Source organism: Mesocricetus auratus, unplaced genomic scaffold (assembly GCF_017639785.1).
Source record: "Mesocricetus auratus isolate SY011 unplaced genomic scaffold, BCM_Maur_2.0 Super-Scaffold_15014, whole genome shotgun sequence".
NCBI classification, from domain to species: domain Eukaryota; kingdom Metazoa; phylum Chordata; class Mammalia; order Rodentia; family Cricetidae; genus Mesocricetus; species Mesocricetus auratus.
In genome coordinates this window covers 41304103-41328512 of record NW_024429186.1, presented here as the reverse complement: position 1 = coordinate 41328512, position 24410 = coordinate 41304103, and positions in this window count along the sequence as shown.

Genomic DNA, 24410 nt, shown 5'->3' with positions numbered 1-24410 from the left:
CCACATCTTAATGATTTTATAAAAAAACAAAGACATAAATCAATGGTTCACATCTGATCCTCAGCTATCAAATGGTGCAGAATGGGAGGAGGGGAGTCAACTAAGTTCTCCGTAAACTGCTGTTATGGGCAGTCAAGAAGTGTTTCCATGTTCTCAGCCTCTTACAGGCATAACTGAAAATCAAGGTCCACACAGATTAGCAAAGCAGTGAGGACACTTGACCAAAACCAAAAAGAGTCCAAAGGAAATGCTCTGCAAGATAGTAGTGGGCAGAGTGAAGGAAGACTTGCTAGAGCCTGAGTGTGGAGCTTCCTTTTATGAAGTTCAAGAGAAGGAGGAGTTTATTGCTAAGTGCCACAGTTTGGATGGGTCTTTACTTTGGTTGACAGTCTTCAATTATCTAGCTCTTTGCAAACTGTGCATGTGTCACCTCATAATGCATCTCATTTTAACCTTATTGACATCAGGTTGTGCATTTTCATAATATATTAAATGGGGGATTCTCTGTAAAAGTTCAATTGAAGTCATGATTTCTGTCTTATTACTCACACAATTGAAACCTTTCATTCATTATACAGAACACACTGGTGATATACTTGAAAGAAACTGTCCAACTTTGGCTATCATTAGGAGCAGAGAAACTTATACTGTCTTTCAGAGAAGGGGGCAGGGCATCTGAGGTTGCTAAGCACATTATTCCAAGATGGATGTATGTGTGTAGTGCATGCAAACAGAGGACTTAAAGATGGCTCTTTTTTTGTAGACATTGAAAAGTTTATAAAAATTTGCATGGCGATGCACAAAATTTAGAACAGGTAAAAGAACTTTCTAAACAAGAACAAACTGGTGAGATGACAAAAGTATATAACCAGTTTTGCATCAGTTTGAGGGCACTGATAATAAACTCGGAGTCACCAATAATGAGTCAATGAAAGACGACTCTTAAAAACAAATAGGAGTACTCATTTTACGGACACGTTCTATTTTAATGCAAAGGGAGCCACAAGGAAGCCCATTAATTAAAATCAATATACTAAGGGTCAAAAATATCATGCTTATTTTTGCTAATAGTTAAGAAGAATGGTTAATACTTCTTAAACTTTGTCAAAAGTATGTCCCCTTTGTTTTCTATCTATAAATCTTTCCACTCCACTGAACATCAAACCAAAATGTGATGAAAATCTTGTCACCACACTGAAAAAATAGTAAACTAATATTTTGGCCAAGAAGAGATGATATGAGCCTGGGAGATGGCTCAGCATGTACAAAACACTTGCAGTCGAAGGCTAATGCCTTGAGTTCAATACCCAGAACCCACATGGTAGAAAGAGAGAACTAACCCCTTAATGCTACCCTCTGGTGTCCACACATTCACCATGACACACATGTGCACATGCATACACACATAGATCACATACACACAATAATAATCACTAAAAATAGAAACACTATAAGACTATCATAGTCAATCAGTAACATATGCCCATTTCGTGTCTAAGAGTACACCATTGATTGCTGCATTGGTTAACAGCAGCTTACCGAATTAAACACCTGTGCTTGAATTCCAGTCCTTCAACTAGTAGTGTTACTCATCCATTGTGCATGTTATAAGTTTCCATCGGGCTGTTTTATCATTAACCAGACCAAGCAGGCTCAACTCTCACACACACACACACACACACACACACACACACACACACACACACACACTTGTGGAAAAAGAGGCCTTGATTTTGAGAGTGAGAGATGGGGTGCATGGGATGGGAGGGAAGGAGGAAATAGAGGGAGAAATTATGTAATTATATTTTAATATTAAAATGCATTTAAAAGTTTAAATTCCATTAACCCAGAGACTTACAACTGCTCAATATGAAGAGAATAAGAGACTTTGAAGTGTTCAGCCATAACTGGAATGTCTATATCACACCTTTCCCCTTGAGGCCTTAAGTGAAAGGGTATGAAATAGACATCAGGTTTTGCAAGATTTGGGACCATGGGCCTTTAAGAGTCAGAACTGGTAAATGACTCCAAGGAAACAGCATCTTCCAGATACAACAGGGCTGATACACATGAACTCACAGAGACAGTGATGGCACTCACAAGACCTGAACAGATTCAAACTAGACAAAATCTCAGCATGGAGGAGGGGAAGTGGGCAGGAAGTCCCACCCCCAGCTCAGGCTAGGACTTTAATGTGCAACTGGGCAGAGATGAGTACAGGCTGGAGATGGTCTTTCTTCATTCACGTTCATATGCTGACATGATCCTTGAGACAGACAAGATGAGTAGAGAAGAGGGTTAATAATGGACCTCAAAGCTGAGGCAATGGCTCAGTGGGTAACAGCACTTGATGTTCAAGAATGAGGACCTGAGTTCAAATCCTAACACCCATGTAAAAAAGGCAGACCTGGTTAAGCATGTTCACAATCTCATCACCTGGGGGGTGGGAGAAAAAAGGAGGATCATTTAGGCTTACCAGCTGCCAGACTAGTTCCAGGTTCAACGAGAAACGCTATCTCAAAGGGAATAAGACAGAGAGTGATAGAGTGTGAAACCCAACATTTTCCTCCAGCCTGTGGGTGATCATGGTGCACAAACATACTTGAGCACATATGCTATACATGTATACAACACATGCTCACACGCAAAAGAGTAAACCTTGGGTATCAGCAGTGCTTAAGTAACTATGAGGGAGAATGATGCTGGAAAACAAATGCAAAAGAACAGTCCCACCAGGGAAGCAGGAAGCAGCAGGAGGGGTGGTGTCATGGAAACCAGAGGAGAGTTTAGTCTCTAAGAGGGAGTATTCAACAGTGTCAAATGCTGCTGAGAACAACAGAAAAACAACTTGAAAAATACTCATTATACACATTTTAAAGATGCAATTAAAGGGATATGGGTTCCAGGAATTTTTAATGTAATATGAAGTTATCTGGAAACTATAGAAACAATCACAACAATATATAAAAATCAAGGCACTAATTTAAATTCAATATGAGATTCTACTGAATGCCTAATATTCCCAGAGCATCACAGAGACTTACTAGCAAGGCATCATGTAAAGCTGATAATTATGGAAACCGTGAGTATTTGCTTCTATTTTGTCGTTTTGAGATTCGAACTTTAAGATGTGGGCACAGCATGTTATCGAAGTGTCCACTCTTCACCTCCATCTGTGGGTGTTACCTAGTCACAAGCATTCCGCATCTCCTTCTTCACCAGAATGCAAAGCGTGTCACCAAACAACAGAAGCATTACAAGCCAGCCTACTTATTTGGATGCCCACTGGCTTTTCCAAACACCTGCTTAGATGTCTTCTTCAGTCTAGGACTTGTGACACCAGAAGCCACACTTGTTTCCTTGCAGTGAGAAACAGTTGGTTTTTAGCTCTGTGGTTGGGACTCAATGGCCACTAGGTGGAGAAAGACACTTGGTGACCCCTGCAACAAAGATGTGAATTCTCTAACTGTAGGAGGGACTCAGTGGTGAACAAAACCATGCCTGTGAAGGGTGATGGCAGTTACTCCATGCACTTGGGCCACTCCTCTTTTCCCTAGAACCCATGCATTCCCTTGCCAAGAGTAAGTTGTATGTTCTTCTGACTATGAGAACCTCAACATTTGAACTAATGGGTCTTACAGTATGCCTCTTGGTCTTGTCTTTAGAACAGCCCCAGGGAACACTGCCAGAGCTACATAACAGCCTGGACCACATCTATGCTGTAGAGACTGTGCCCCTTCATCTCCTCTTCCATTCACTATACCATCCTCAGATACTGTCCTGAGCTCAAAAACCAGAGGATCAAGCCAGCCATATCACTCATAAATAGCCTGTGTGTTTACATAGAACCTCAGAAATAAAAGGCTTCAGCATCTAAAGGAATGAAACTTTAAGGGTGACATTTGAGAACAAGAGCCAACACACTCACAGCCCATCCTGACACTTGATCATTCACATACATAATAAAGGAAATCTGTTCCTCCAGCCAGAAGATGTTTACATTCAAGGAAACTAAAACTCTCAGCTTCATCATCTCCCAGCTCTCAACCAGTGCACAATCTAATATTCTGTTTCCTTCTCATCTTTTCCTCTGGCTTCACATGTCTCCTATTTTTAGTATTTATATCAAGCAATGTGTTGTGCTTATATTTCCTCATTCCTCATCTAAATATTCAGGCACACCCAAATATGTGAGTTATTTATTGGAAAATGTCTTTCCACTTTCCAACTCATGCATGTTGGCAGAGAAGAAAACTGGGAACAGTTGCAATTGTTTTATAAAATAATTACATTATCACCCTGGAATATTCCAGCATATCTTTTTAATTTTGATATAAATGAAAAGAGGAAAGTATAATAATGGATTATGAGATTGGAATGGGAAAGCACAAAGTCCAGTGAGAGAATAAATGAAGTAAATACTAGATGGGAATATCAGGTAGGGCCAGTGCTCACTTGAAAGTCCTGTTGACCCTCCTTACCCAAATTTACTTCCTAGCCTTGCATGGGAGGGGATTCTTTCAGTTGACTCCTTATTCATCTTTAGTGGATGGTTTTTCTGGTGTTTTCAATCCTGAACAGGTGCCAGCAGGTCTAAAGAGAAACTACGAATTTGGATTATTTTTTTTAAACACTCCAATTAACTTAGTTGGCATCTGGAGGTCAAACCTTCTACTTAGCTACTATCTCAACCTTCAAGAACCCCTGCAAATTTCATGATGCATAAGAACTTTAGAGCATATACTTTAGGAATGGCCTACCCCCTGCCCTGCAGTCAATGGATGGGGCACTAAGGTCTTGAGAAACAAAGCACATTCGCTGAATCTCCAAACAATGGTGATGGGTTAAGACACATGCCCAAGCCTGCACCTGCTCGGTATCACAACATTTGTAGGATGATGTTTTTTCTCTTGTTATTGTACAGTAAGCCAGAGCTTATTACATTAAGAGGCTAGGAGAGCTTTTAATAATGAAAGCTTCAAATTTAGACATTTCATCCTAAAAATGAGGTCAAACCATTAATTACATAAAGACACGAACAGGACAAATACCACACAACTCTTAACTTGATCCCCTTCCAGACCACCCTGTGTGGTACCAAGAGTTTAAGAACAACACAATCATGATACCTTGTGTGTGAGTGTATGCTTTACACCATTCATTTGTTACATGCCACTGAGTAAATTAGATATGCACTTTAGTATTCCATTCTTATATGTGCTGGAAGATTTAAAAATAAAGGCGTTTTCAACTCTTTGGAGAAAGTGCTGGGGGAAAAAGTGCCAGGTTATGGGAGAAAATGGGGAAATCCTCTAAGAAAACACGGGGGCATTAGTCACACTTCCCTTCCATTTGGAGTTTTGTAATAGTGTGCCATGTAATCTTATATGATCCCATGCACGGCACTCCTCTCAGTAGCTTGCCCAGTAAGTTCTATAGTCTACACCCAAGGCATAGAGGAAAGTGACACTTAAGATAAGTGTGCAAGCATGTGTAGCTAGTAAGTGACTGAGTCAGGCTACAGAGAACATGCTCCTGGCCATCATCATAGTCACATTCTAATGACTCTAGATCCCCATCTCCAGGTGTGGACTAACCTCCATAAAACGCCCCTAATACTTCAGAAAATCAACAGTAGTCACTCCTTACCACCCAGCGGGCTGTCAATCATGCAGGAAGTCCTTCCTCTGGGCACATCCCCTCTGCGCCCTAACAACACAGAGGGAGTGAGGCACCCAGTTTGTCCCAGACAAACAAGTGTTTACTTAAAGTCAGGGTGTGGGCCTTCCTCTCCAAGCTCGATGTCAGTTATGTGAGGACCAACCCTAAGTCGCCTGGCCAGTGACCTACATCCTTTCACCCTACTCAATAATACGATCACAGCTTTCTTGCGTGTAGTGAATAATAAACAAATCCCACTCTGTCTGCACAGATCCTGAAGAAGAAGGTTTCGTCCAGCATTCTCTCCAAGCCTGTGATACACCCAACCACAATAAGGCCTAAAGGCGCATGAGCTGCCAACCGAGGACCAGGAAGGTGAAGTGTGAGGATTGAGGGAGCCTTCTCTGGGAGTCTTCTGCCCTTCCCAAGTCTCTTACGGCAGCCCCCTATAGGCAGGATCCCTGAAGGCTGGAGGGTAATGACTCATAGCCATGCTTCCTCTTGCCTGACTGGCCCTTCTCCATTCCCACAGAGGACTCCTAAATGGGCAGAGCTTTGGCAGAGTTTCGGGCCCTATTCATGTCCTAAGGAGACACTTCTGAGGCTGAGTATCTACTGTGACGCGTAAGTAATTGTTCACATAGGCCAGCCCTTCAAGCAGCTATCTGCTCCATCCTGGAATGTGGACATGTGTGCTGCTTCCTTAGAGTGGATGAAATGGCACAAGGAAAACCAAACACAGACTCAGACCCACCCAGTGGACAGGCCTCCAGGGAAAGCTCAGCCCAAGACGCAGAACAGAGTGTCCAGAGAATTGAAGACAATGAAGGAAGTGGCCCAGCTCTGGGGTCAGAATCACACTGGAGTCCCCAGCCTTCACGGTATGGGGGAGGGCAGACTGAGACATGCTCCAACCTGAAAGGATCAAGACACAGGCAAGGTATCTGAGGTCTCAATCTGGCTAAGGAAACATGACACAAATCTGTCTCTAATGTCCCTATGGAAAGTCTGTAGCTCAGGACAAAACCTCCTTGATCAGAATGGATATATAAATCCAGCACCAGGCCTGGCACTCTGATCCAGGACAGAGTCCGGCCAGCTCTTTACAGTCAGGATGGATGTGACTGTGAGACACGGTGACCACTGTCCCAGCAGCTGAGAAGACAGTGACTCCGGGTCACAAGAATTAAAACGGGATCAGGCAGCGTCCACACAACATTCTTCCTCTCCAGGAAAAGGTGCCCCACGGAGGCACAGTTATCCTGTGGATTCAGGATGCGGAAGTAGTCAGTGTTAGGTTACAAACCCTCTAGCCACTGCCCCCTCTCCCAGAATTCCGTGCCCCTGCAGTCTCTCTCCCTGGACAGATAGTTGAAATGGAACCATCTGTGCCTTGCAGTCTTCCTCGATGCTTGCAGCTACAGCCTATATCCCCTACCCATGCTGTCCAGATCCAAGATGGCCTGCAGGTACAGCCAAGCTTCGTCAGTGCCTTCCTTACTACATAGGCTAGTTCAGGTAGCACGGAACTTTCCCCTCCTCCTGGAAGCCCATAAAAGCAAGAAAGCACCTTTGTACATTGAAATTGGAGAGAGTTGAAAGCTCTCTGCTTTCAGGGCCCATCATGGCTGCCTATGGCCATCATGCTGTAGCCCTCCTAGCAAAACACATCTGAGGAGAAATTTCATCTCAGCTTTCTTCCTGTGATCTTGTCCTGTCAAGAAATTAGGACAGTGTCCTTCTGTTATTTAGAAAGAGACACCTTTCCACATGGTGCAGGCCTAGACCCAGTGCAGCCCAATATGTAGAAACTAGGCTCAGTTATGACCTCCAATGTGTTCTGAGACCGTTCCAGAAGAGCCATTAACAAACATCTGTTCACTCTAGACAGAGAATGGACAACATACCACAAACATAATTTCACCCAAGTCTAACTTAGTAAATCAGAGAGTTTACCGGAGCTTGGGTGAGGGGCTATTTACAGAAGCATGGATGACTCAAAGACTCAAAGGCAACTGAAAGCTACCTGGGCACGATTGCTAGCTCATGAAGTCTGCATCCCTGAACCTCCCCCACACAACTCCCTACACAAGCATATCAGAATCTCAGGGGAAAGTCTCCCTCCTTAGTAACTGCTTACGGCTTTTATTTTTTCTGAGACAGGGTTTCTCTGTATCGCTTTAGACGTGGTCCTGGAACCTATTTACTACTTTTATGTAACCTTGATGAGGGACTCATAACTTGCAGAAGCTTCCTGGGTCTTGTGGAGGAACCTCTATCCTCCCTCAGGGAAGGAAGGTTTCAGTTCATAGGAACTGACTACAGGACACACTTTCCTCATGTGGACATCCACGCAAACCATACCCAGCCCACGTGGAAGGTTCAGTGGGCTAACAAAAGAAGCTTCGCAGTGGATTTTCACTTTTCTCAAGCAAAACAAAGCCTCCTCTTCAAACCCTGTAGGACAGTGAAAGCAGAATCAGACAAACCCTGACCTAGTTAGCTCAACACCAGACATCTTTTCCTCCCCTAAGTTCACCACCATGTGAATTCAAATACGAAATCTGAGAAATTCCAGAATAAATGTTTTGGCAAGAACACTTTTATATCATGGCTTTCTTTTCAAAGTCAAGAGAGGTTCCTGCTCTGTTGTCTCCAGCCCTTCCTCACAGAGTTTTCATTATCTGTGACAAAGTGGAGGATAAGTTGGACAGATGCACCGTTTGGAGGCCAAGCTCTGCACAGCCCTTTTGTTCTGGAAACAGCACGCGGCTCCACAACTTTCAGCCCCTTGGAGAACCCATGGCTGTGGATGTGGCTGGCGGCTTGGCTCACTCCACAGCTGGAGGGCTGCATCCCAAGTCACACTTGGCAGAAGCACAGCTGTGCAGCATCTGGCTCCATGCTTCCCTCTACACCCTGTGGATCCCAGAGAGGTCAGAGAAAGATTCTGGTGGGGACAGGATGGTGCTGGCACTGTTCCTCAGGTCTTGGTAGCCACCGAGACTGAGCTCTGGCCTGCAGCAGCCAGGCTCTGTCCCCAAGCTATGGTTTGGAGGAGGTAACACCTCACATCAGACAGCAGCAGGGAAACAAGTAGGTGATAAACAGGGGGTAGAGGTGGAAAAGAAAATATCTTTTCTGTCAGCAGAGCCAGGGATGGAAGACAAAGGAAGAAATATAAAGAGTCTTCTAAAAGGGACAGTAGTGCCAGGCCATGGTGGTGCATGCCTTTAATCCCAGAACTCTGGAGGCAGAGGCAGACAAATGTCTGTGAGTTCAAGGCCAGCCTGGTCTACAGAACAAGTCCCAGGACAGCCAGGGCTACACAGAGAAACCCTGTCTCAAAAAACAAAAAGCAATGGGACTGATCAAGACCCCCTGAATGTGAGTGTCACTGAGGAGGCCTAGGTAATCTATTGAGCCTTGGGCAGCAGATCAGTACCCATCCCAAGTATACACACGGACTTTGGACTCCCATCCAACAATGTGAGGTGCACTCTCACCCTGAACTCTTGGGAAAGGGTCTAGGCCCTGCCCTATATGAAATTACAGACTATGGACACCCCCATAGAGGGCGTCACACTCCCTGGGGAAATGAGGGGATAATGGGGGGGCTGGGGGGAGGGCACAGGAGGAGGGGAGGGAAAGGGAGAGGGACCTGGAACTGACTTGTGAAGCAACCTTGTTTCTTATCTAAATCTAAACTGAAAAATAAATAAATAAAATATATATATATAAACAAAAAGCAAAACAAACAAAAAAATATGAGAGCAGCAAACCCAGTGGATTTTAGAAAACCTTTGACTTTGATCTGGGAAAGCTCAGGTCTGGTAACTCTTTGAATAATGTTTACATTTTCTAGATTTTATATGTGCTCATTAGAGAAACTTGAAAAGTTTCAAATACTATAAAGGGCCCTAAGCTAGAGACTGGCTGGGTGGTGGTGGCACACGCCTTTAATCCTATCACTTGGGAGGCAGAGGCAGGAGGATCTCTGTGAGTTGGAGACCAGCCTGGTCTACAGAGCAAGTTCCAGGACAGCCTCCAATACAGAGAAACACTGTCTTGAAAAGCCAAAAAACAAACAAACAAACAAAAAGACAGACTGTTCCTTGAGCCATAAATGTATTTAATGCCTTGGACAGACAGACAGAGACAAAGCATGGCAGAGACTCTGGGATGAATTCAAGTCCCAGAATCAGCAACCCACAGCATGATGAGGGCCCTGTTCTCCTCTCTCCAGAGCAACAGAGTCTGCACTCCCAATGCTGGTGGAGTGGAGAGAGGAAGATGCTGGGGACATGCTAACCACCTAGTTAAGCTAAACTGACAAGGTCCAGGTTCGTGAGTGATGGGAGATGCCATTCTATAAATCTGTCTCTTATTGGTTGTTGAATAAAACACTATTGGCCAATAGGGAAGCAAGATAGGTGGGACTAAGAGTCAAGGAGGATTCTGGAAAAGAGAAACACAGGGAGTCACGATGTAGCCTCCAGAGGAGTAAAAGGTCCGGACCCTTTCTCCAGTAAGAGAAATACTTAGATTAACAATTATGAGGTAAATACTTAAGTCAGAGATAGCCAGTAAGAAACCAAGCAAATGGCCAACAGCTTCATAATTAATATAGCCTCCTGTGTGTTTATTTGGGACTGATGAGGCTCTGGAACCAAGCTGGTGGGAAGGCTACACTCTACAAGTGAGAGACTCTTCCTCAAAAATTAAGGGAGGAGCAACTAAAGAAGACACCTGACACTCACCTCTGAATGCACACCCACATGTGTGCACATGAACATGCACATACCACACACATGTGCATGCACACACACACACCCCATAGAACCTCATCCTCCCCTCCCAGTCTGATCAGAATCTGCCTCTCACAAGTACTTTCAGGGCATGCACATCCACAATAAAGAGTGAGGAGACTCACTGGTTAGAGAGAAGTTACATAACTGACTAGCAGAGATGCGATGGTCTCTTGCTCTTTCTATTAAGCCAAAACATATTTTATCCAGTAAGAGGCAATAAGAGGCAATATTTAGCAATGCTCTTATAGCAGGACATTCAGCCATGCTTAATCTGCTCAACAACCACATTAATATCTCTACCATACAGGTCACAAAATGAACATTAAACAACTTACCCAAGGACTCATCGAGCTGAGTGTAGTGGTGCACGCCTGTAATCCCCACACTCAGGAGGCAGAGACAGAAGGATGGCTGCATGTTTGAGGACAGCCTAGTCTACATAGTGAGCTCCAATCCATCCAGGCCTGCACAGTCCAATCCTGTTTCAAAACACTGAAAAAAAAGGTGGGGTTAGGGAAGGAGAGAACAAAGGGGAAGGAAAATTGAAGAAAAGCCTGTTGCCTGGATCCACAGTTGTATTTCTAACCACCAAACTAAATCAATAGACGGGCAGATAGATTGATGGCTGGACTGACATATGACTAGGACTGAATTTTAGCTTCCAGCTGCACTGAAAAATGTCACATTTCATATTTTAAGAACACACTAAAGCTGCATGGATTTGTACCAACAACATCATACTCCACAGCTTCCTTCCTGCTCCTCAGGAACAGCTTCACTATAACTATGAAGGGAAGTAGCATAATATAGTGCCATGTAGAATGGCCAGACTTGACTATGAGATAATATATCAAGTTCTACATCTCCAAGAATTTAGTCAAATATCAGTTATCCCTCCATACAGCCTTCCATTAATTTCTATTTGCCTGTCAGACTCTTTTCCCAATTTTCTGCCCCTCATCTGTGCCCTGCCCACTAAGAGGTTGCTTATGTTATTGTAATAATTAGAATAATGCCTGCCTTAGTAGAATTTGCAGTCTAGAGGGAAAGCCTGTGGTTAAATGGTTGCATGAGCATATGTTTAACTTCACATTGTTTGGAAGGAGTGTCCGCAGCCCCAGGAAAGAAGCAGCATGGATCAGAGCCTCATCTAGAAGTCTCCCATATTGCCCTGGTCTCATCTCTGCAGCTTCCCGGTCTGCCTTCTTCCTTCATTGTTTCTCTACTCAAGCATCAAGCTCACATTATAAATATGTCATCTTCTAAACCATATAACCTCCTCACCCCTGCTTGATGTAGCAGCCATCTCAGCTTCCCAAAGCTGCCGAGACAAATGACCACAGGTTGGTGCCTTAAAACCAATGTGTCATTGGCACAGTTCTGAAAACGTGTATACTACTAGGCTAACACCAGGGTGTCAGCATGGCTGTTTCCTTTCAGGGGGATCTAGAAAAGAGTGGGTTTGCAGCTTCTGGAAGATATCCCATCCCACCAAGTGTGGCAGTTTACTAACAAATATATTACTCTTATCTCTACTCTCATGATTACTTCTCAAGCTCACATCCTTGACTTGCAAGGATTCCTATAAATATTCATCACACCCAGGTACTCTAGGATAATCTTCAACCCTCCAAATCCATTACCTAATTATGTCTATAGGAAAATCTCCTTTAAGGACCAACAAGATGACTCAGCAGCTTGTCAGACAGGCTGTGGTCTGGCTCTCATGCAAAAGGCCAGATGTGGTGGCTTGCGTCTGTAATCGCAGCTCTCCTAAGGTGAGATGAAGGTGGAGAAAAGAGAAATTCCCCTGAAGCCCGTGGGCTACTCAGCCCAGAGTAGAAAACATGCAAGAAAGACCCTGACTCCAGGTAGGAGCAGAGAAGTGGCTTGAGGCAGTTCTCCTCTGACATCCACACAAACTCCATGGCACATGAATGCCTGTACACACACACACACACACACACACACACACACACACACACACATACACACACACACACAATAAATACTTTAAATCTCTCTTGAAGAACATAACAGAATAGGATGCAAATGTGATCCAATACATTCATGAAAATGTCTTTAAAAAATCCGTTATGGTGGATAATTAATAAGGCTAATGAAAAAATTTTTAAATCTTTTTATTGACCTGTATAATAGCATAGTCACAGATTCAAGGCATTGGGATGTGGTTCTCTTTGAGACTATTAACAACCTGTCACACTATGCTCGTTTTATCTCCTTAGCCCAGATCTAGAGAACAAAAACCTGTTCCCATCACCCTTTTACCTATTGTGTCCTTCTCATTCTTTCCCTTGTAACGAAGCCATGTCATGATTCCAGGAACACACTGGCCAAACAGGAAGAAGGAAGCATCTTGGGTCAACTCCTAATTCATAACTTTTCCATTGAACCATTCTCTGGTTCTGTCTGTCTGTCTGTGTGTGTGTCTGCCTCTGTGTGTGTGTCTGTCTCTCTGTCTCCTTGTCTTTCTCTCTCTCCATCCCTCCCTGCCTCCTTCTCTCCTCTGTCCCTCCCCTCAAAGCCTTTGTCTTAGATTTGATTTTCCAAAAATCAAAACAGCACATTTCCTGCTTCAGACTGTGCCTGCAGAACAATAGAAAGGCTGTCACTTTTTCCAGGTAGGGCTTATAAAGGGAAAATTTGAATTGAATTGAACTGTTCATTGGCTTCGTACAAGTTTCAAGAAGGTCAATTGAAAGCCTTAAGTTAAAAGTTAACATAGTCCCCGACAGAAATATACTCTAACAAAGTACAGGTAGGATCAATTGTGAACAGAATGAAGAGTAGAAACTCACCTAAATGTTCAAAGAAGAATTTGTAAATTATCTTGCATCTATGGGATCTTCCTCCATACAGCCTTTAAATAATGTAATGCATATACCAAGTGACTTGGAAGCAGAACTATGATAACACACAGGTTTAATAAGTTCACGATAGAGTTGCTTGATATCTGCTTCTATTTAGAGTTACTTGACTAAAACAATCACAGTGCTTTGTGGTGGTGTCTGGTTTTCTCTGCGGTTTTCTAATTGTCTCCGATAAAGTACACTATAAATAGCCTAAAAAGCTATTAAAAGTAAGGTTTACTGTTTAAATCATATGAACTTTTAAAAAGTCAGGGGTTGAAGAGATGAACCAGTAGTTAAGAGTTCTTCTTGCAAAAGACCTAAGTTCAATTCCCAGCATCCACATAGTGACTCACAACTGTAATTCCAGTTCCAGGAGATCTAACACCCTCTTCAGGCCTCCTCAGGGTACCAGCATGAGCATAACACACATACATATATCACACACTCACATATGCATAAACAAAAATACAAGTAAATCTGTTAAAAGTTAATGACAAGAGTTAGCAAAATGTATTTTGTTCTGTGGCTTGAAAAGCATGTTCTCACACAAATGTTAGACTCATAAAGTGTTTTGGACACTTGTTTGGAATTTTTATGCTCAAATCACCCATGACACTCTGCACAACATCAGTAACAAATTCAAGATTACTTACCCTCTTCCTTTTGCCCTCATTGTTCTTACCACAGAAGCCCACAGCACTGCCCTTAACATGCTAGTTATTGCCGCCATAGGGCTCACCTGGTGACTATCCCTTCTACTGCAAAGCCCTTCCCAGGTATCCATGGAGTTCCTTCTTATGGCTGGAACTTAGTCAAATTTCATTTTCTTTTTTCCCCATTTTTATATGCATGTATGAGCATTTTCTCTGCATGTGTGCTGATGTACTACATGCATGCAGTACCCAATGAACCCAGAAGAAGTCACAGATCCCCTGAAACAGGATTTAACGTAGGTAGTGAGCCTCCATGTGGGTGCTGGGAATAGAATCCCTTTTTTCTAGAACAGCAACCAGTGCTCTTAACCACTGAGCCATCTCCCCAGCCCCCCAAATTTTATTTTCCAGGAGAAATCTCTCAGCACAAGATTTCTTTCCTCCTACTCTTCTCCAGCCTGTTTTCTTCTTGACACACATCTGAAGCTGTCTTACTCATCCGTTCAGCTGCCTCTTTTGCTGTCATTTTCCCAACCCTCCCACAGTCCTCAACCCCTAAAATGTAAATAAGGCCCATGAGAAATGATTGTTTTCATCCTGGTTATGGGCTCCTATACCTGCTTCACACACAGGAGATAATCTGCTACATGTTTCTTAAATAAAATCTTCATCAACCTGAGTGGACAGAGAGAACTGACTCCCACAGGAATTTCTGTGACCTTCACAAATGCACTGTGTCACACACCCATGAGAGAACATACACACTAAATAAGTAAATAAATACATTCAACTTTTAGATTAAAAAATTGAAAATTGATTTTAAGCACAATGCATTCAAGACTTTTAAAAAATCCTGTCTAATACCAACATTAATTGAATAATACCCTGAGTCATCCAAATATTCAGCCTACTACAAGACTAAGATAGATTATTCTTGTTAGCAGTGTATACTTTTAAAATGTCCAGTCTCAATTCTTGACAAAAGGAGGTGATCTTCCAGTTTTAATGTCAGTATTCAATGTTTTAATATTACATGAAACAATTGGTTTCTACCAGATAAAATGGGCTATGAAAAATATCAAAACATACTTTCTCTTCTTTTGGTCACCATTCCACTCCCTCAAAGATCAATTGTGGTGACTGTTCTAAAGAAAGAACACTCATTTGAAGGTTAAAGGACTAGAAATACAGGAATAAGTGGACACTTTCTATGAAAGAGAATGAAGTCCAGATTCCTTGTTTACCAGACAGGTACTTTATCAACTAAGACACAAGTTGTGTTCAGACACCTTATTTAAACATTTATGTGTAAAAGAAAGCCTTTCTAAAAATCTCATGGGGGGATTTGCTAAACTTGCTGTGGACTTTGAGCAGATGTGGAAAAGACAAAATGTAAACCAAAGTTACCAGAACCTTTTAAAAAATCATATAACTGCTGTTTTATAGGCATCTGCCAACATTCATATTGTATGATTTATTGGAAGTTTATAAAATAAAAACGGGTAAAATATGCATAAATTCTTACCCAAGTGTAGTGTGTTTTTTTCATGTTCTCATGACTGTTATATTTGCCTTAAAACAGATAATGTGCCTGAGAGTGTAACCATTTAATTCAAGATAAATATAAGCTTAGCTGTGCACTTTTTCAGCGAGTGAGTTGAGGGAGGCTGGCTGAGAATGATGACAGAAAATAAAGGGGGACCCAGTACCCAACTCCAGAATAACAGGGAGGTGAGTTCCTTCTGCAAGGAAGAGAGGGCCACTGTAACTGACCAAAAGTAATTTGGAGCTGTGCATCTGTTTCCATCAGTTGCTAGGTGAAGCCTCTCTGATGACAACTGGGCCAAGCAATGATCTCCGTATATAACAGAATATCATTAAGAATCATTTCATGTTTGGGTCTACCTTAGGTCTCTGGGTTGTCCAGCCTCTGGCACTCCAGCCATTGTCAGGAGGAGTGGGCCTACTCTCGTAGTATATCAAGCTGGACCAGTCATTGGTTGACCACTTCCATAATTTGTGCACCATCCAGCATATCTTGTAGGCAAGGCAAATTGTATGTCAAAGTTTATGTGGCTGGTTTCAGGTTCCAATCCCTCCACTAGAAGTCTTGTCTGGTTATAAGAGATGGCAAGTTCAGGCTCTGCATCCCCTATTGCTAGGAGTCTAAACTAGGGTCACCTTCATAGATTCCTGGGAGTTTCCATTGCACTAGGTTTCTAGCTCATCCCAGAGATGCCCCTGATTTCAGTTGTCTCTCCCAGTGTTCTCTCCCTCCATCCCCCCAAAACTGATCCTTCCTGTTCCCGTGGCACCCCCCAATATAGACCTCTCCCCCATCCAACTGTGATGTCTAGTCTATTTTCAAATGACATCCATGTGTTCCTCCCTGAACCTTCCTTGTTACTTAGTTTCTTGGGGTCTATGGATTGTATAGCTTGGTTATCCTTTACTTTGTGGTTTTTATCCACCTATGAGTATGTACCACGATCTTTTCTAGTTCCATCCATTTACCGGCAAATTGCATGGAAACAGATGAAGAGACCCTTACCTAAACATTAAGCAGACCTTGGAAAATCCGGTGGAAGAGAGGAGGAAGGACTATGTGAGCCAGAAGGGCCAAGGACACCACATGAAAGCACAGAGTCAACTGACCTGGGCTTGTGGGGGCTCACAGAGACTGAACCACTAACCAGAGAACTTGTGTGGGACTGAGTTGCATTCCTTGTGGAACTCCTGGAAGGGGGAGTGGAGGCTGTCTCTGACTGATGCCTGCTCTTGGGACCCTTTATTCTTACTAGGATATCTTATCAGCCTTAGTAGGAGAAGGGGTGTCTAGTCTTACTACAACTTGATATGCCATGGCTGGGTGATACACTTGGGAGGTCTGCACTTTTCTAAATGGAAGGGAGAGGGAGTAGTTGGGAGTAAGTGGGGGAGTTGGGGAAAAGGAATGGGAGAAGAGGAGGGAGGGAGGGGAAACTGTAATCAGGCTGGGAAAAATTAATTAATAAAAATTAACAAGAAAGTAATTTGAACATATATTTAACCACAAAGAGACAACTCCTTCTGAATCAGGCTGCAAAGATGGCTTCTATCTGCCGGGACTGAGAGAAAAGACATCAGGAACTTATGGCCTCGCACCACCAGCCTTCAAACCTAAACAAACACCCATCAGAAGCTGAGTGAATGAACACCATCAGATACTGTTCTCTTGCTGCTGGGTTCCAAAGGCATCCCCCTCCTGGGAATCTGGTAACTAGGGAGTTTTGAACTACAGCTGTTACTTGTAACATGTTGCCTTCCCACCAGCCTGGTCCCTGAGCCAGCACTTACGGATATGTAAAATCACTCCCTACAGTTACTTTTAGGGGAAAAGTTAGGTATCATGTTCTAACTCTTGTAGGTAACTTAATACTTATAAAGGAACATTTTTGGGCTTTACATTAGGGAAATAAGGCAACCACCACTGCAGCCAACAACTAAATTCCAGAGTCACCAATAGTCAGTCAAGGTGGTGTCCCTGACCTCCTGACATTACACACTGAGATCACACAGCTCCATGAGCATCATTCTACTGAAAATACATGACCTGAATCTAACCACATCATACATTGCGACAAAGCATCAAAGAACCTAAAGGGACTTAGACCAAGCTCTGACCTGTCTTGTCCACAGTCTTTTTTTTTTTTTTTTTGGTTTTACGAGACAGGGTTTCTCTGTATTGTTTTGGAGGCTGTTGGTCGAGCCCAGCCTCGAACTCACAGAGATCCGCCTGCCTCTGCCTCCCGAGTGCTGAGATTAAAGGCATGCACCACCACCTCCAGGCTCTTGTCTGTAGTCTTAAGTAAAAGTATTTACTATCCTCTAATGACCCTCTGTTATAACCTCTTCTTACCTCTTATTCTATGTGGGTCATCCCTCTTCTTTTAGTCAGTTTGGCTAGGGACTCATCAGTGTTACTCACCTCTCTGAGCACCAACTTGTTTGATTGATTCTACCCAGTGGCCTTTTAGTCTCCTTCTTTTCATTAATTTCCATCCTGATGGTATTTCTTGCAGCCTGATGTTTTGGGTCTTGGTCCTATGTTTCTAAGACCTTGAGGTGCACAATTAGGTTATTTATTTCAGGTCATTCTGATCTGTCTTGATGTACACACTCATAGCTTTTTAAAAATATAAGCATTTGCCTATAAGCTGTGCTTTCATTTTCATTTGATACTAGGGATTTTTAAACTTTTTCAATGATGTTTTCAGTAACTCACTGTTCATTTCAGAATGTAATGTTCAGTCTCCAAAAGTGACAGTGTCTTAAAAGACATATAAAAAGTAAATAACATTGCAATTTAAAGGAGTTTCAGGGGGAAAGTGGGGAACAAAATACACTATGTATTCCCAGGATGGATCCTCTGGGGAGAAGGTAATGGCTTCTAGGAAACCTAGATGTGGACATGTAACACAATGGTGCTACAAAATAAAATAATCAGCCTGGGAGATAGCTCAATCAGTAGAGTGCTTCACAAGCATGAAGAACTTAGCTCAGATTCCCAGCACCCATATGCTGTGGAATAATCCCTTTGTACACTGTGAATATTTGTCACTCCCATAGGTTTAATTAAAGCTGGGTGGCTGGTAGCTAGGCAGGAAGTATAGGCATGGCAGCTAGACACAAAAGAGGCTGGGAAGAAGGATGGCAGAGTAAAAGCAGTTGCCAGACATACTCAGAGCAAGTTGGATACACAAAATAGGATAGAGGTAAAACTCACAGGGCAGAAAGTATATTAATAGAGCTGGGTTAATTTAAGTTGTAAGAGCTAGTTAGTAATAAGCCTGAACTATCGGCCCAGCATTTGTAATTAATATAAGACTCTGTGTGGTTACTTGGGACTGGCAGCCAAGAAAGAAAAGTCTTCCTACACCCATGTAAAAAGTCAGGAACAGCCAGGCTGGACCGACAGCCTCCAAAACAATACAGAGAAAAAAAAGTCAGGAACATACCTGAAATCCCAGGCCTGGGGAGATAGAGACAGGTGATCCATGAAGCTTCTGGCCCATCCTAGTCAAATTGGTGAGTTACAGAAATAAGGGAGAGACCCTGTCTCCAAAAATAACGTGGACAGTAGCTAAGCAAAATACCCAACACCAACCTCTGCCCCCATATGCATGTGCACCCAGCCACCAAAAATAAAGTCATTCCTAAATTTAATAAACATAACATGGTTATAAGAGAATGTGTTCATTTCTAGGAAGCTCCTGTTTATGTACACAAAAGTCAAACAACATGATGACTCTGACTATTTTCAAAAGCTGAGCATATTGGCACACACCTACAATCCCAACACCCAAGACACAAAGGCAAAAGGATCTTCTGTTTGCTGATAGCCTGAGTTACATAATCATTTCTAGGCCAGGTTGGGCCAAGACCCTGTCTCAAAAGAACAAAAATATTTTCATGTAGATATAAAAAGGGATACTTTAATAACATACATGGCGACATGTTAGTTGGTGAATATGAGTGTAAATTTCACAAAAGCTATTTATGCTCCTTTTGCAGTTCTACACTGTTTAAAGTTGTTTTAAAATTCAAAGTGTTTAAACCTAACTCTCTTAAAATATGAGATCATTAAATCCTGAAATATAAAAAGAATTATCGTTAATTCTCATACTATCCTGGCTAATAGAGTTACTGAATTATACAATAAGGGGAAAATATATTTACCTCCTAATAATTATGCAGACAATAATAACAATTTATTAAGTAGATGGTTTAAAGTGTTCATGTGCAGGCTTGAAATGAATATTTTTCAGAGTACTCTTCTTCTATGGTAGTGAACTGGAAGTAGCTGAAAAGTGAGGTGTTCAGAGTGAACACCATCAGCACCCTGGGGTACAGAGAGCTAAACTCTGAACACCACAACTCTAAACATCAATCACTGCTCTAAGCATCACTATTCATAGGCTGCTGTCATCACCATCCTAAACGCAGCCTCACAGAAGCCACCAGATCCCAGGTGGCATCTCAGGTCACACCTCCCTCCTGAGCTGCGGACCCACAAGGTCACAGTCAACTATGAGACTCTGTGTGCCTGGCATTCATCTGTTCCCACACCTGTCATGCTCAGTTCTTGACATTCGTCCTCCAAATCAGTCTCTGCTTTGATGATTACTAGCCCCTCCCAGGAGATTCCAGCAGGAACACAGTGATCACCTCTGCATCCTGTGTCTTCCTCCCGCCCACATTCCAGGAGTTGTCAGGTCTACAGACTCTCACTCTAAAACAGTGGTTCTCAACCTGGGGCTCGCATATCAGATATCCTGCATATCAGACTGTCATGTTGCAGTTCATAACAGTAACAAAATTAGCAATGAAATAGTTTTACGGTAGGGGGGGTCACCACAACTTGAGGAACTACATTAAAGGGCCACCGCATTGGGAAGTTTGAGAACTACTGCTAAAACAATACTACAATCTGCTCACATCTCCTTTCCATCTAAGAGGCAGGCAAGAAACCAGTGCTTGACTGCATTCATGCTCCCTCACATTGCTCTAGCCTCACAGCTCTGTGGCCGTAAGCAAGTTATTTTGCTTCCATGGGCCCCACTGACTTCATCTGTAAAGCTGGGACCAATCACGACACCCAGTCCCAGGACTCTTATGTGAGTCCTCAGTCGTGACATGTTCCTGCTGCTTTTGCCACTGCTTGGGTCCAGCCACCATCTGTTCACAAGATAAACCTTTTCCTGAGCTCCTTAATCCCACATTTGTGCCTCCCTAACCTACTGCTAGCCCATCTAAATACTCGTCAATCTTACAAAAGACAAGTAAAAGCATGGAATTACCCTGTTCGGTGTTGATCAGTGCTTTCCCATTACCCAGATAAAAGCCAATTTTCTTTCAAAGCCCACATTCCTCAGCATGACTAAGTCTAGTATTTCTCCAACTTCTGATTACTGGAGATCACATGACAGGCAGTCAGTTACAACAGCGCTACCACTTTAGACTTTAAAAAAGGACAACCTAAGATTATCCCACGAAATAAAAATATTATTTGAAAATAAACAATGGTATTATATATAGGTGAGTGAGAAGTGGGATATTCACCAAGGCATTCAGTTCCAGGTAAACTGCTAACATTCAAATGCATGTGGTTTATTTTCTTTCCTAAATAATCTATAAAATCTCAAATCATAACGACAGATGGATCACTAGGAATAACAATCTGGGGTAAATCTTTTAGAGGGCTCATGATTTAATAGACTAGAGGACCCAAACATTCTAATGTAACTTTCACTAAAGATCATTCTCAATCTCTCTCGGGCTCTCAGTTAAAGAGCACACCACACATCCGGCATCCAAGCTGCAAGGCAAACGAGAATCAATTCCCTGTCCAGTCTGGAAGATCTTTTTCTGGATCTATTGTAGTATTTATATGCTAACAAGTCATTTATATGTTATCAATGCCATTTATGTTATCAAATCATTTATACGTTATCAAATCATTTATATGTTATCAATGCCATTTATATGTTATCAATATCATTTATTTGTATACTATCAATAATAATCACTTTGTCCAAGAACAGCATCCTCATGTGCTCAGAGGAGAAAATAAACATCAAATTCTTAGCAGTGGAGCCCTCTCCAGTGTCAGTCAGTATTTATGACACTCTTTTTAGCCTCCACCTGGCAGCTTTCAACACTAAACCAGACTGTTTGAGGTTCTGACATCACAAAGATGCAGCACTTGAGCAAACCACTTAAAAGCACATTTTAGTGACACGCTGAAGTCATGTCCAGGTCATTGTGGAGACCTACTCCATCTCTTTCCTCACTAAAACAATTTGCCAGTCCCTGAATCTCCTACATCTTTATTTCTCCTTTTTATTAGACCATCCCAATAACTTTTAAAATAACCTGTTATTCTTTCCCTTAAGCAAAACTCCCTACTCACTCTGATACCTCCCTAGTCCTTTCTAATCAAGTTCATGCCACAAGTCAGTCAATTCTATGAAAACCACTGCTGTCAAAGCACCACGTTACAAAACCCAATGGCGAGTTCCAGGTCCCCATATTCTGAAACATCAGCAATGCTGCTTTTAATTAACACATAAAAACTATGCATATTCACACAGGGTATTATCTGATATTTTCATACATAGACACATCGTGTTCAAATCAGGGTGAAGGTGGCTATCTCTTCAAATACGTACCAGTCATTTGTGACAAAAGCATTCAAAATTCTTCTAGATTTTTTAAATACTATTGATAAAGAATAAATGTTTAAGCCCAGCATAATGGTGCATGTCAAAATCTCAACATATTGGAGACAGAAGCAGGAGAATTGCCATAAGTTCGGGGCCAGTCTGGTCTACATAGAAAATTTTAGACAAGCCAAGGCTGGAAGCAAGACCCAATCTCAAACGGCAAAAAGAAAAAGAAAAAAATGGGAAAATGTGTATTTGGCTAATGGTTCTTAAGACCAGTGTGCACATCTGTTCAGCATCTGGTGGAGGCCTTCTTGCTGTTTCATAACATAGTGAAAGGCATCATATGGAGACCAAGAAAGCATTAGCTCCAGTTCCCTTTTTGTTCTGAAACAATTAAAGCATCATGGCTCACACCCTCATGACATTATATGACCTTGACTACCTCCCAAAGACCTGTCCGCAAACACCATTCACATGGGATTTGGAGGTAAGTTTCCAACGCATGAGTTTTGTAAGTAAGTTCTGAAACCCAGCAACACTTGGCCTGCAGGACACCCCACTCTTAGATTCCTCACTGCCCCTCTTCAGTCTGCTTGGTTCCCCTCATTTGACAAGGTTTCTCCATCCTCTGGGGTTATAGTTAGCACCTGTGACCACCTCCTCTTACTGGTCTAAAGACACCACCACACAGAGAGAGAGAGAGAGAGAGAGAGAGAGAGAGAGAGAGAGAGAGAGAGAGAGAGAGAGAGAGAGAGAGAGAGAGAGAGAGAGAGAGAGAAGAACTTGATCATGCCTGTCAATCTCCAGTCTCCATTCACAACCTCAGTTCATGGAGCTACCATCTTCCCAGTTGCTCAGGGCAAAATCTTGAGAGGTCCTCCTCAGTTCCTCATATTTTCTCCAAACCTGTATCCAATTCTCCCATCTGCCATGCCACTAACATCCATAAGAGCTCTCTCCAAGCACTTCCTCTGTCCACGGTCTAATCCCACTGACTCTCACCTGGATTATTATAACATCTTCCCTTACTCTCATTCCCCCATTCCCTTCACAGCTGCTAGAGTGACACATGCAGTCATGTCACTCCTGTGCTCCCGCCCTTTGGGAGCTCCCGATCAGCTCAAGGTCACTTCACTCCCTCTACCACACTATCCCTTGCTCAGAGTGATCTGCTACAATTGAGTTCAAAGCTTCTAGGGATGCCCTCAAATAAGGGCCTTAGCATTGGAGACCCCCTTTGGCCAGAACATCTTCCAGAGGTATGATGTATATCCTTACTAAACTTTAGACTTAAATGTCCCTCTTTTCTCTGTGTCAGTTATCACTATCTTGCTTTTGGTTTCCTTATTTGTGTATAGCTTTTTTAAATGTATTTGTTATGTCTGTTATCTGTCTACATCCTTCCTCCCTCTAGAGTTTAAGCTCCACAAGTTCAGTGATAATGATTTTTTCACTACAATATCATACAGTAGGTGCTCAACGAATGTCTGTTACAGAAATCAACAAGTTTGTAGTAAACCATTCCTAGGCATTTCCTCGGCTGTGGTGGTTTGAATGAAAATGGTCCCCATAGGTTCATGTGTTTGAGTACTTGGTCCCCAGCTAGTACAATTGTTTAGGAGGGATTAGGAGATGTGGCACTGGGGACAAGTTTTGAGGTTTCAAAAACCCATATCCAAAGCTCCCTCCCTCTCTCCTTTCCTCCTCTCTCTCTCTCTCTCTCTCTCTCTCTCTCTCTCTCTCTCTCTCTCTCTCTCTCTCTCTCTCTCTCCTTCCTCCCTCCCTCCTTCCTACCTCCCTTCCTCCCTCTCTCCTTTCCTCCCCCCCCTCTCTCATTTTCTGTCTTGTGCTTGTGAATCAAAATGTAAGGTCTCAGCTACTTCTCCAGCACCACACCTGCCTGCATGCTTCCATGTTCCCTACCATGATGGTCATGGATTGTAACTTTCTGAAATTTTAAGCCCCAAATAAACTTTTTCTTCTTATACCTTGCCTTGGTTGTCTGTTTTAGTAATACAAAAATAACTAAGATGCCAACCCAATTCTATGTTTAAAACCTCCTAAATAATTGTTTATCAATAATGAGGTTTAGAAGGCTTAAATAACACATATGTAAGGTCTAAAAATTCAAACTTGAATCTTTGCCCCATAGCTAAACCTAGCTATGTGACTATGGGCCTGAGCTTCCATTTCCATTTAAGAACA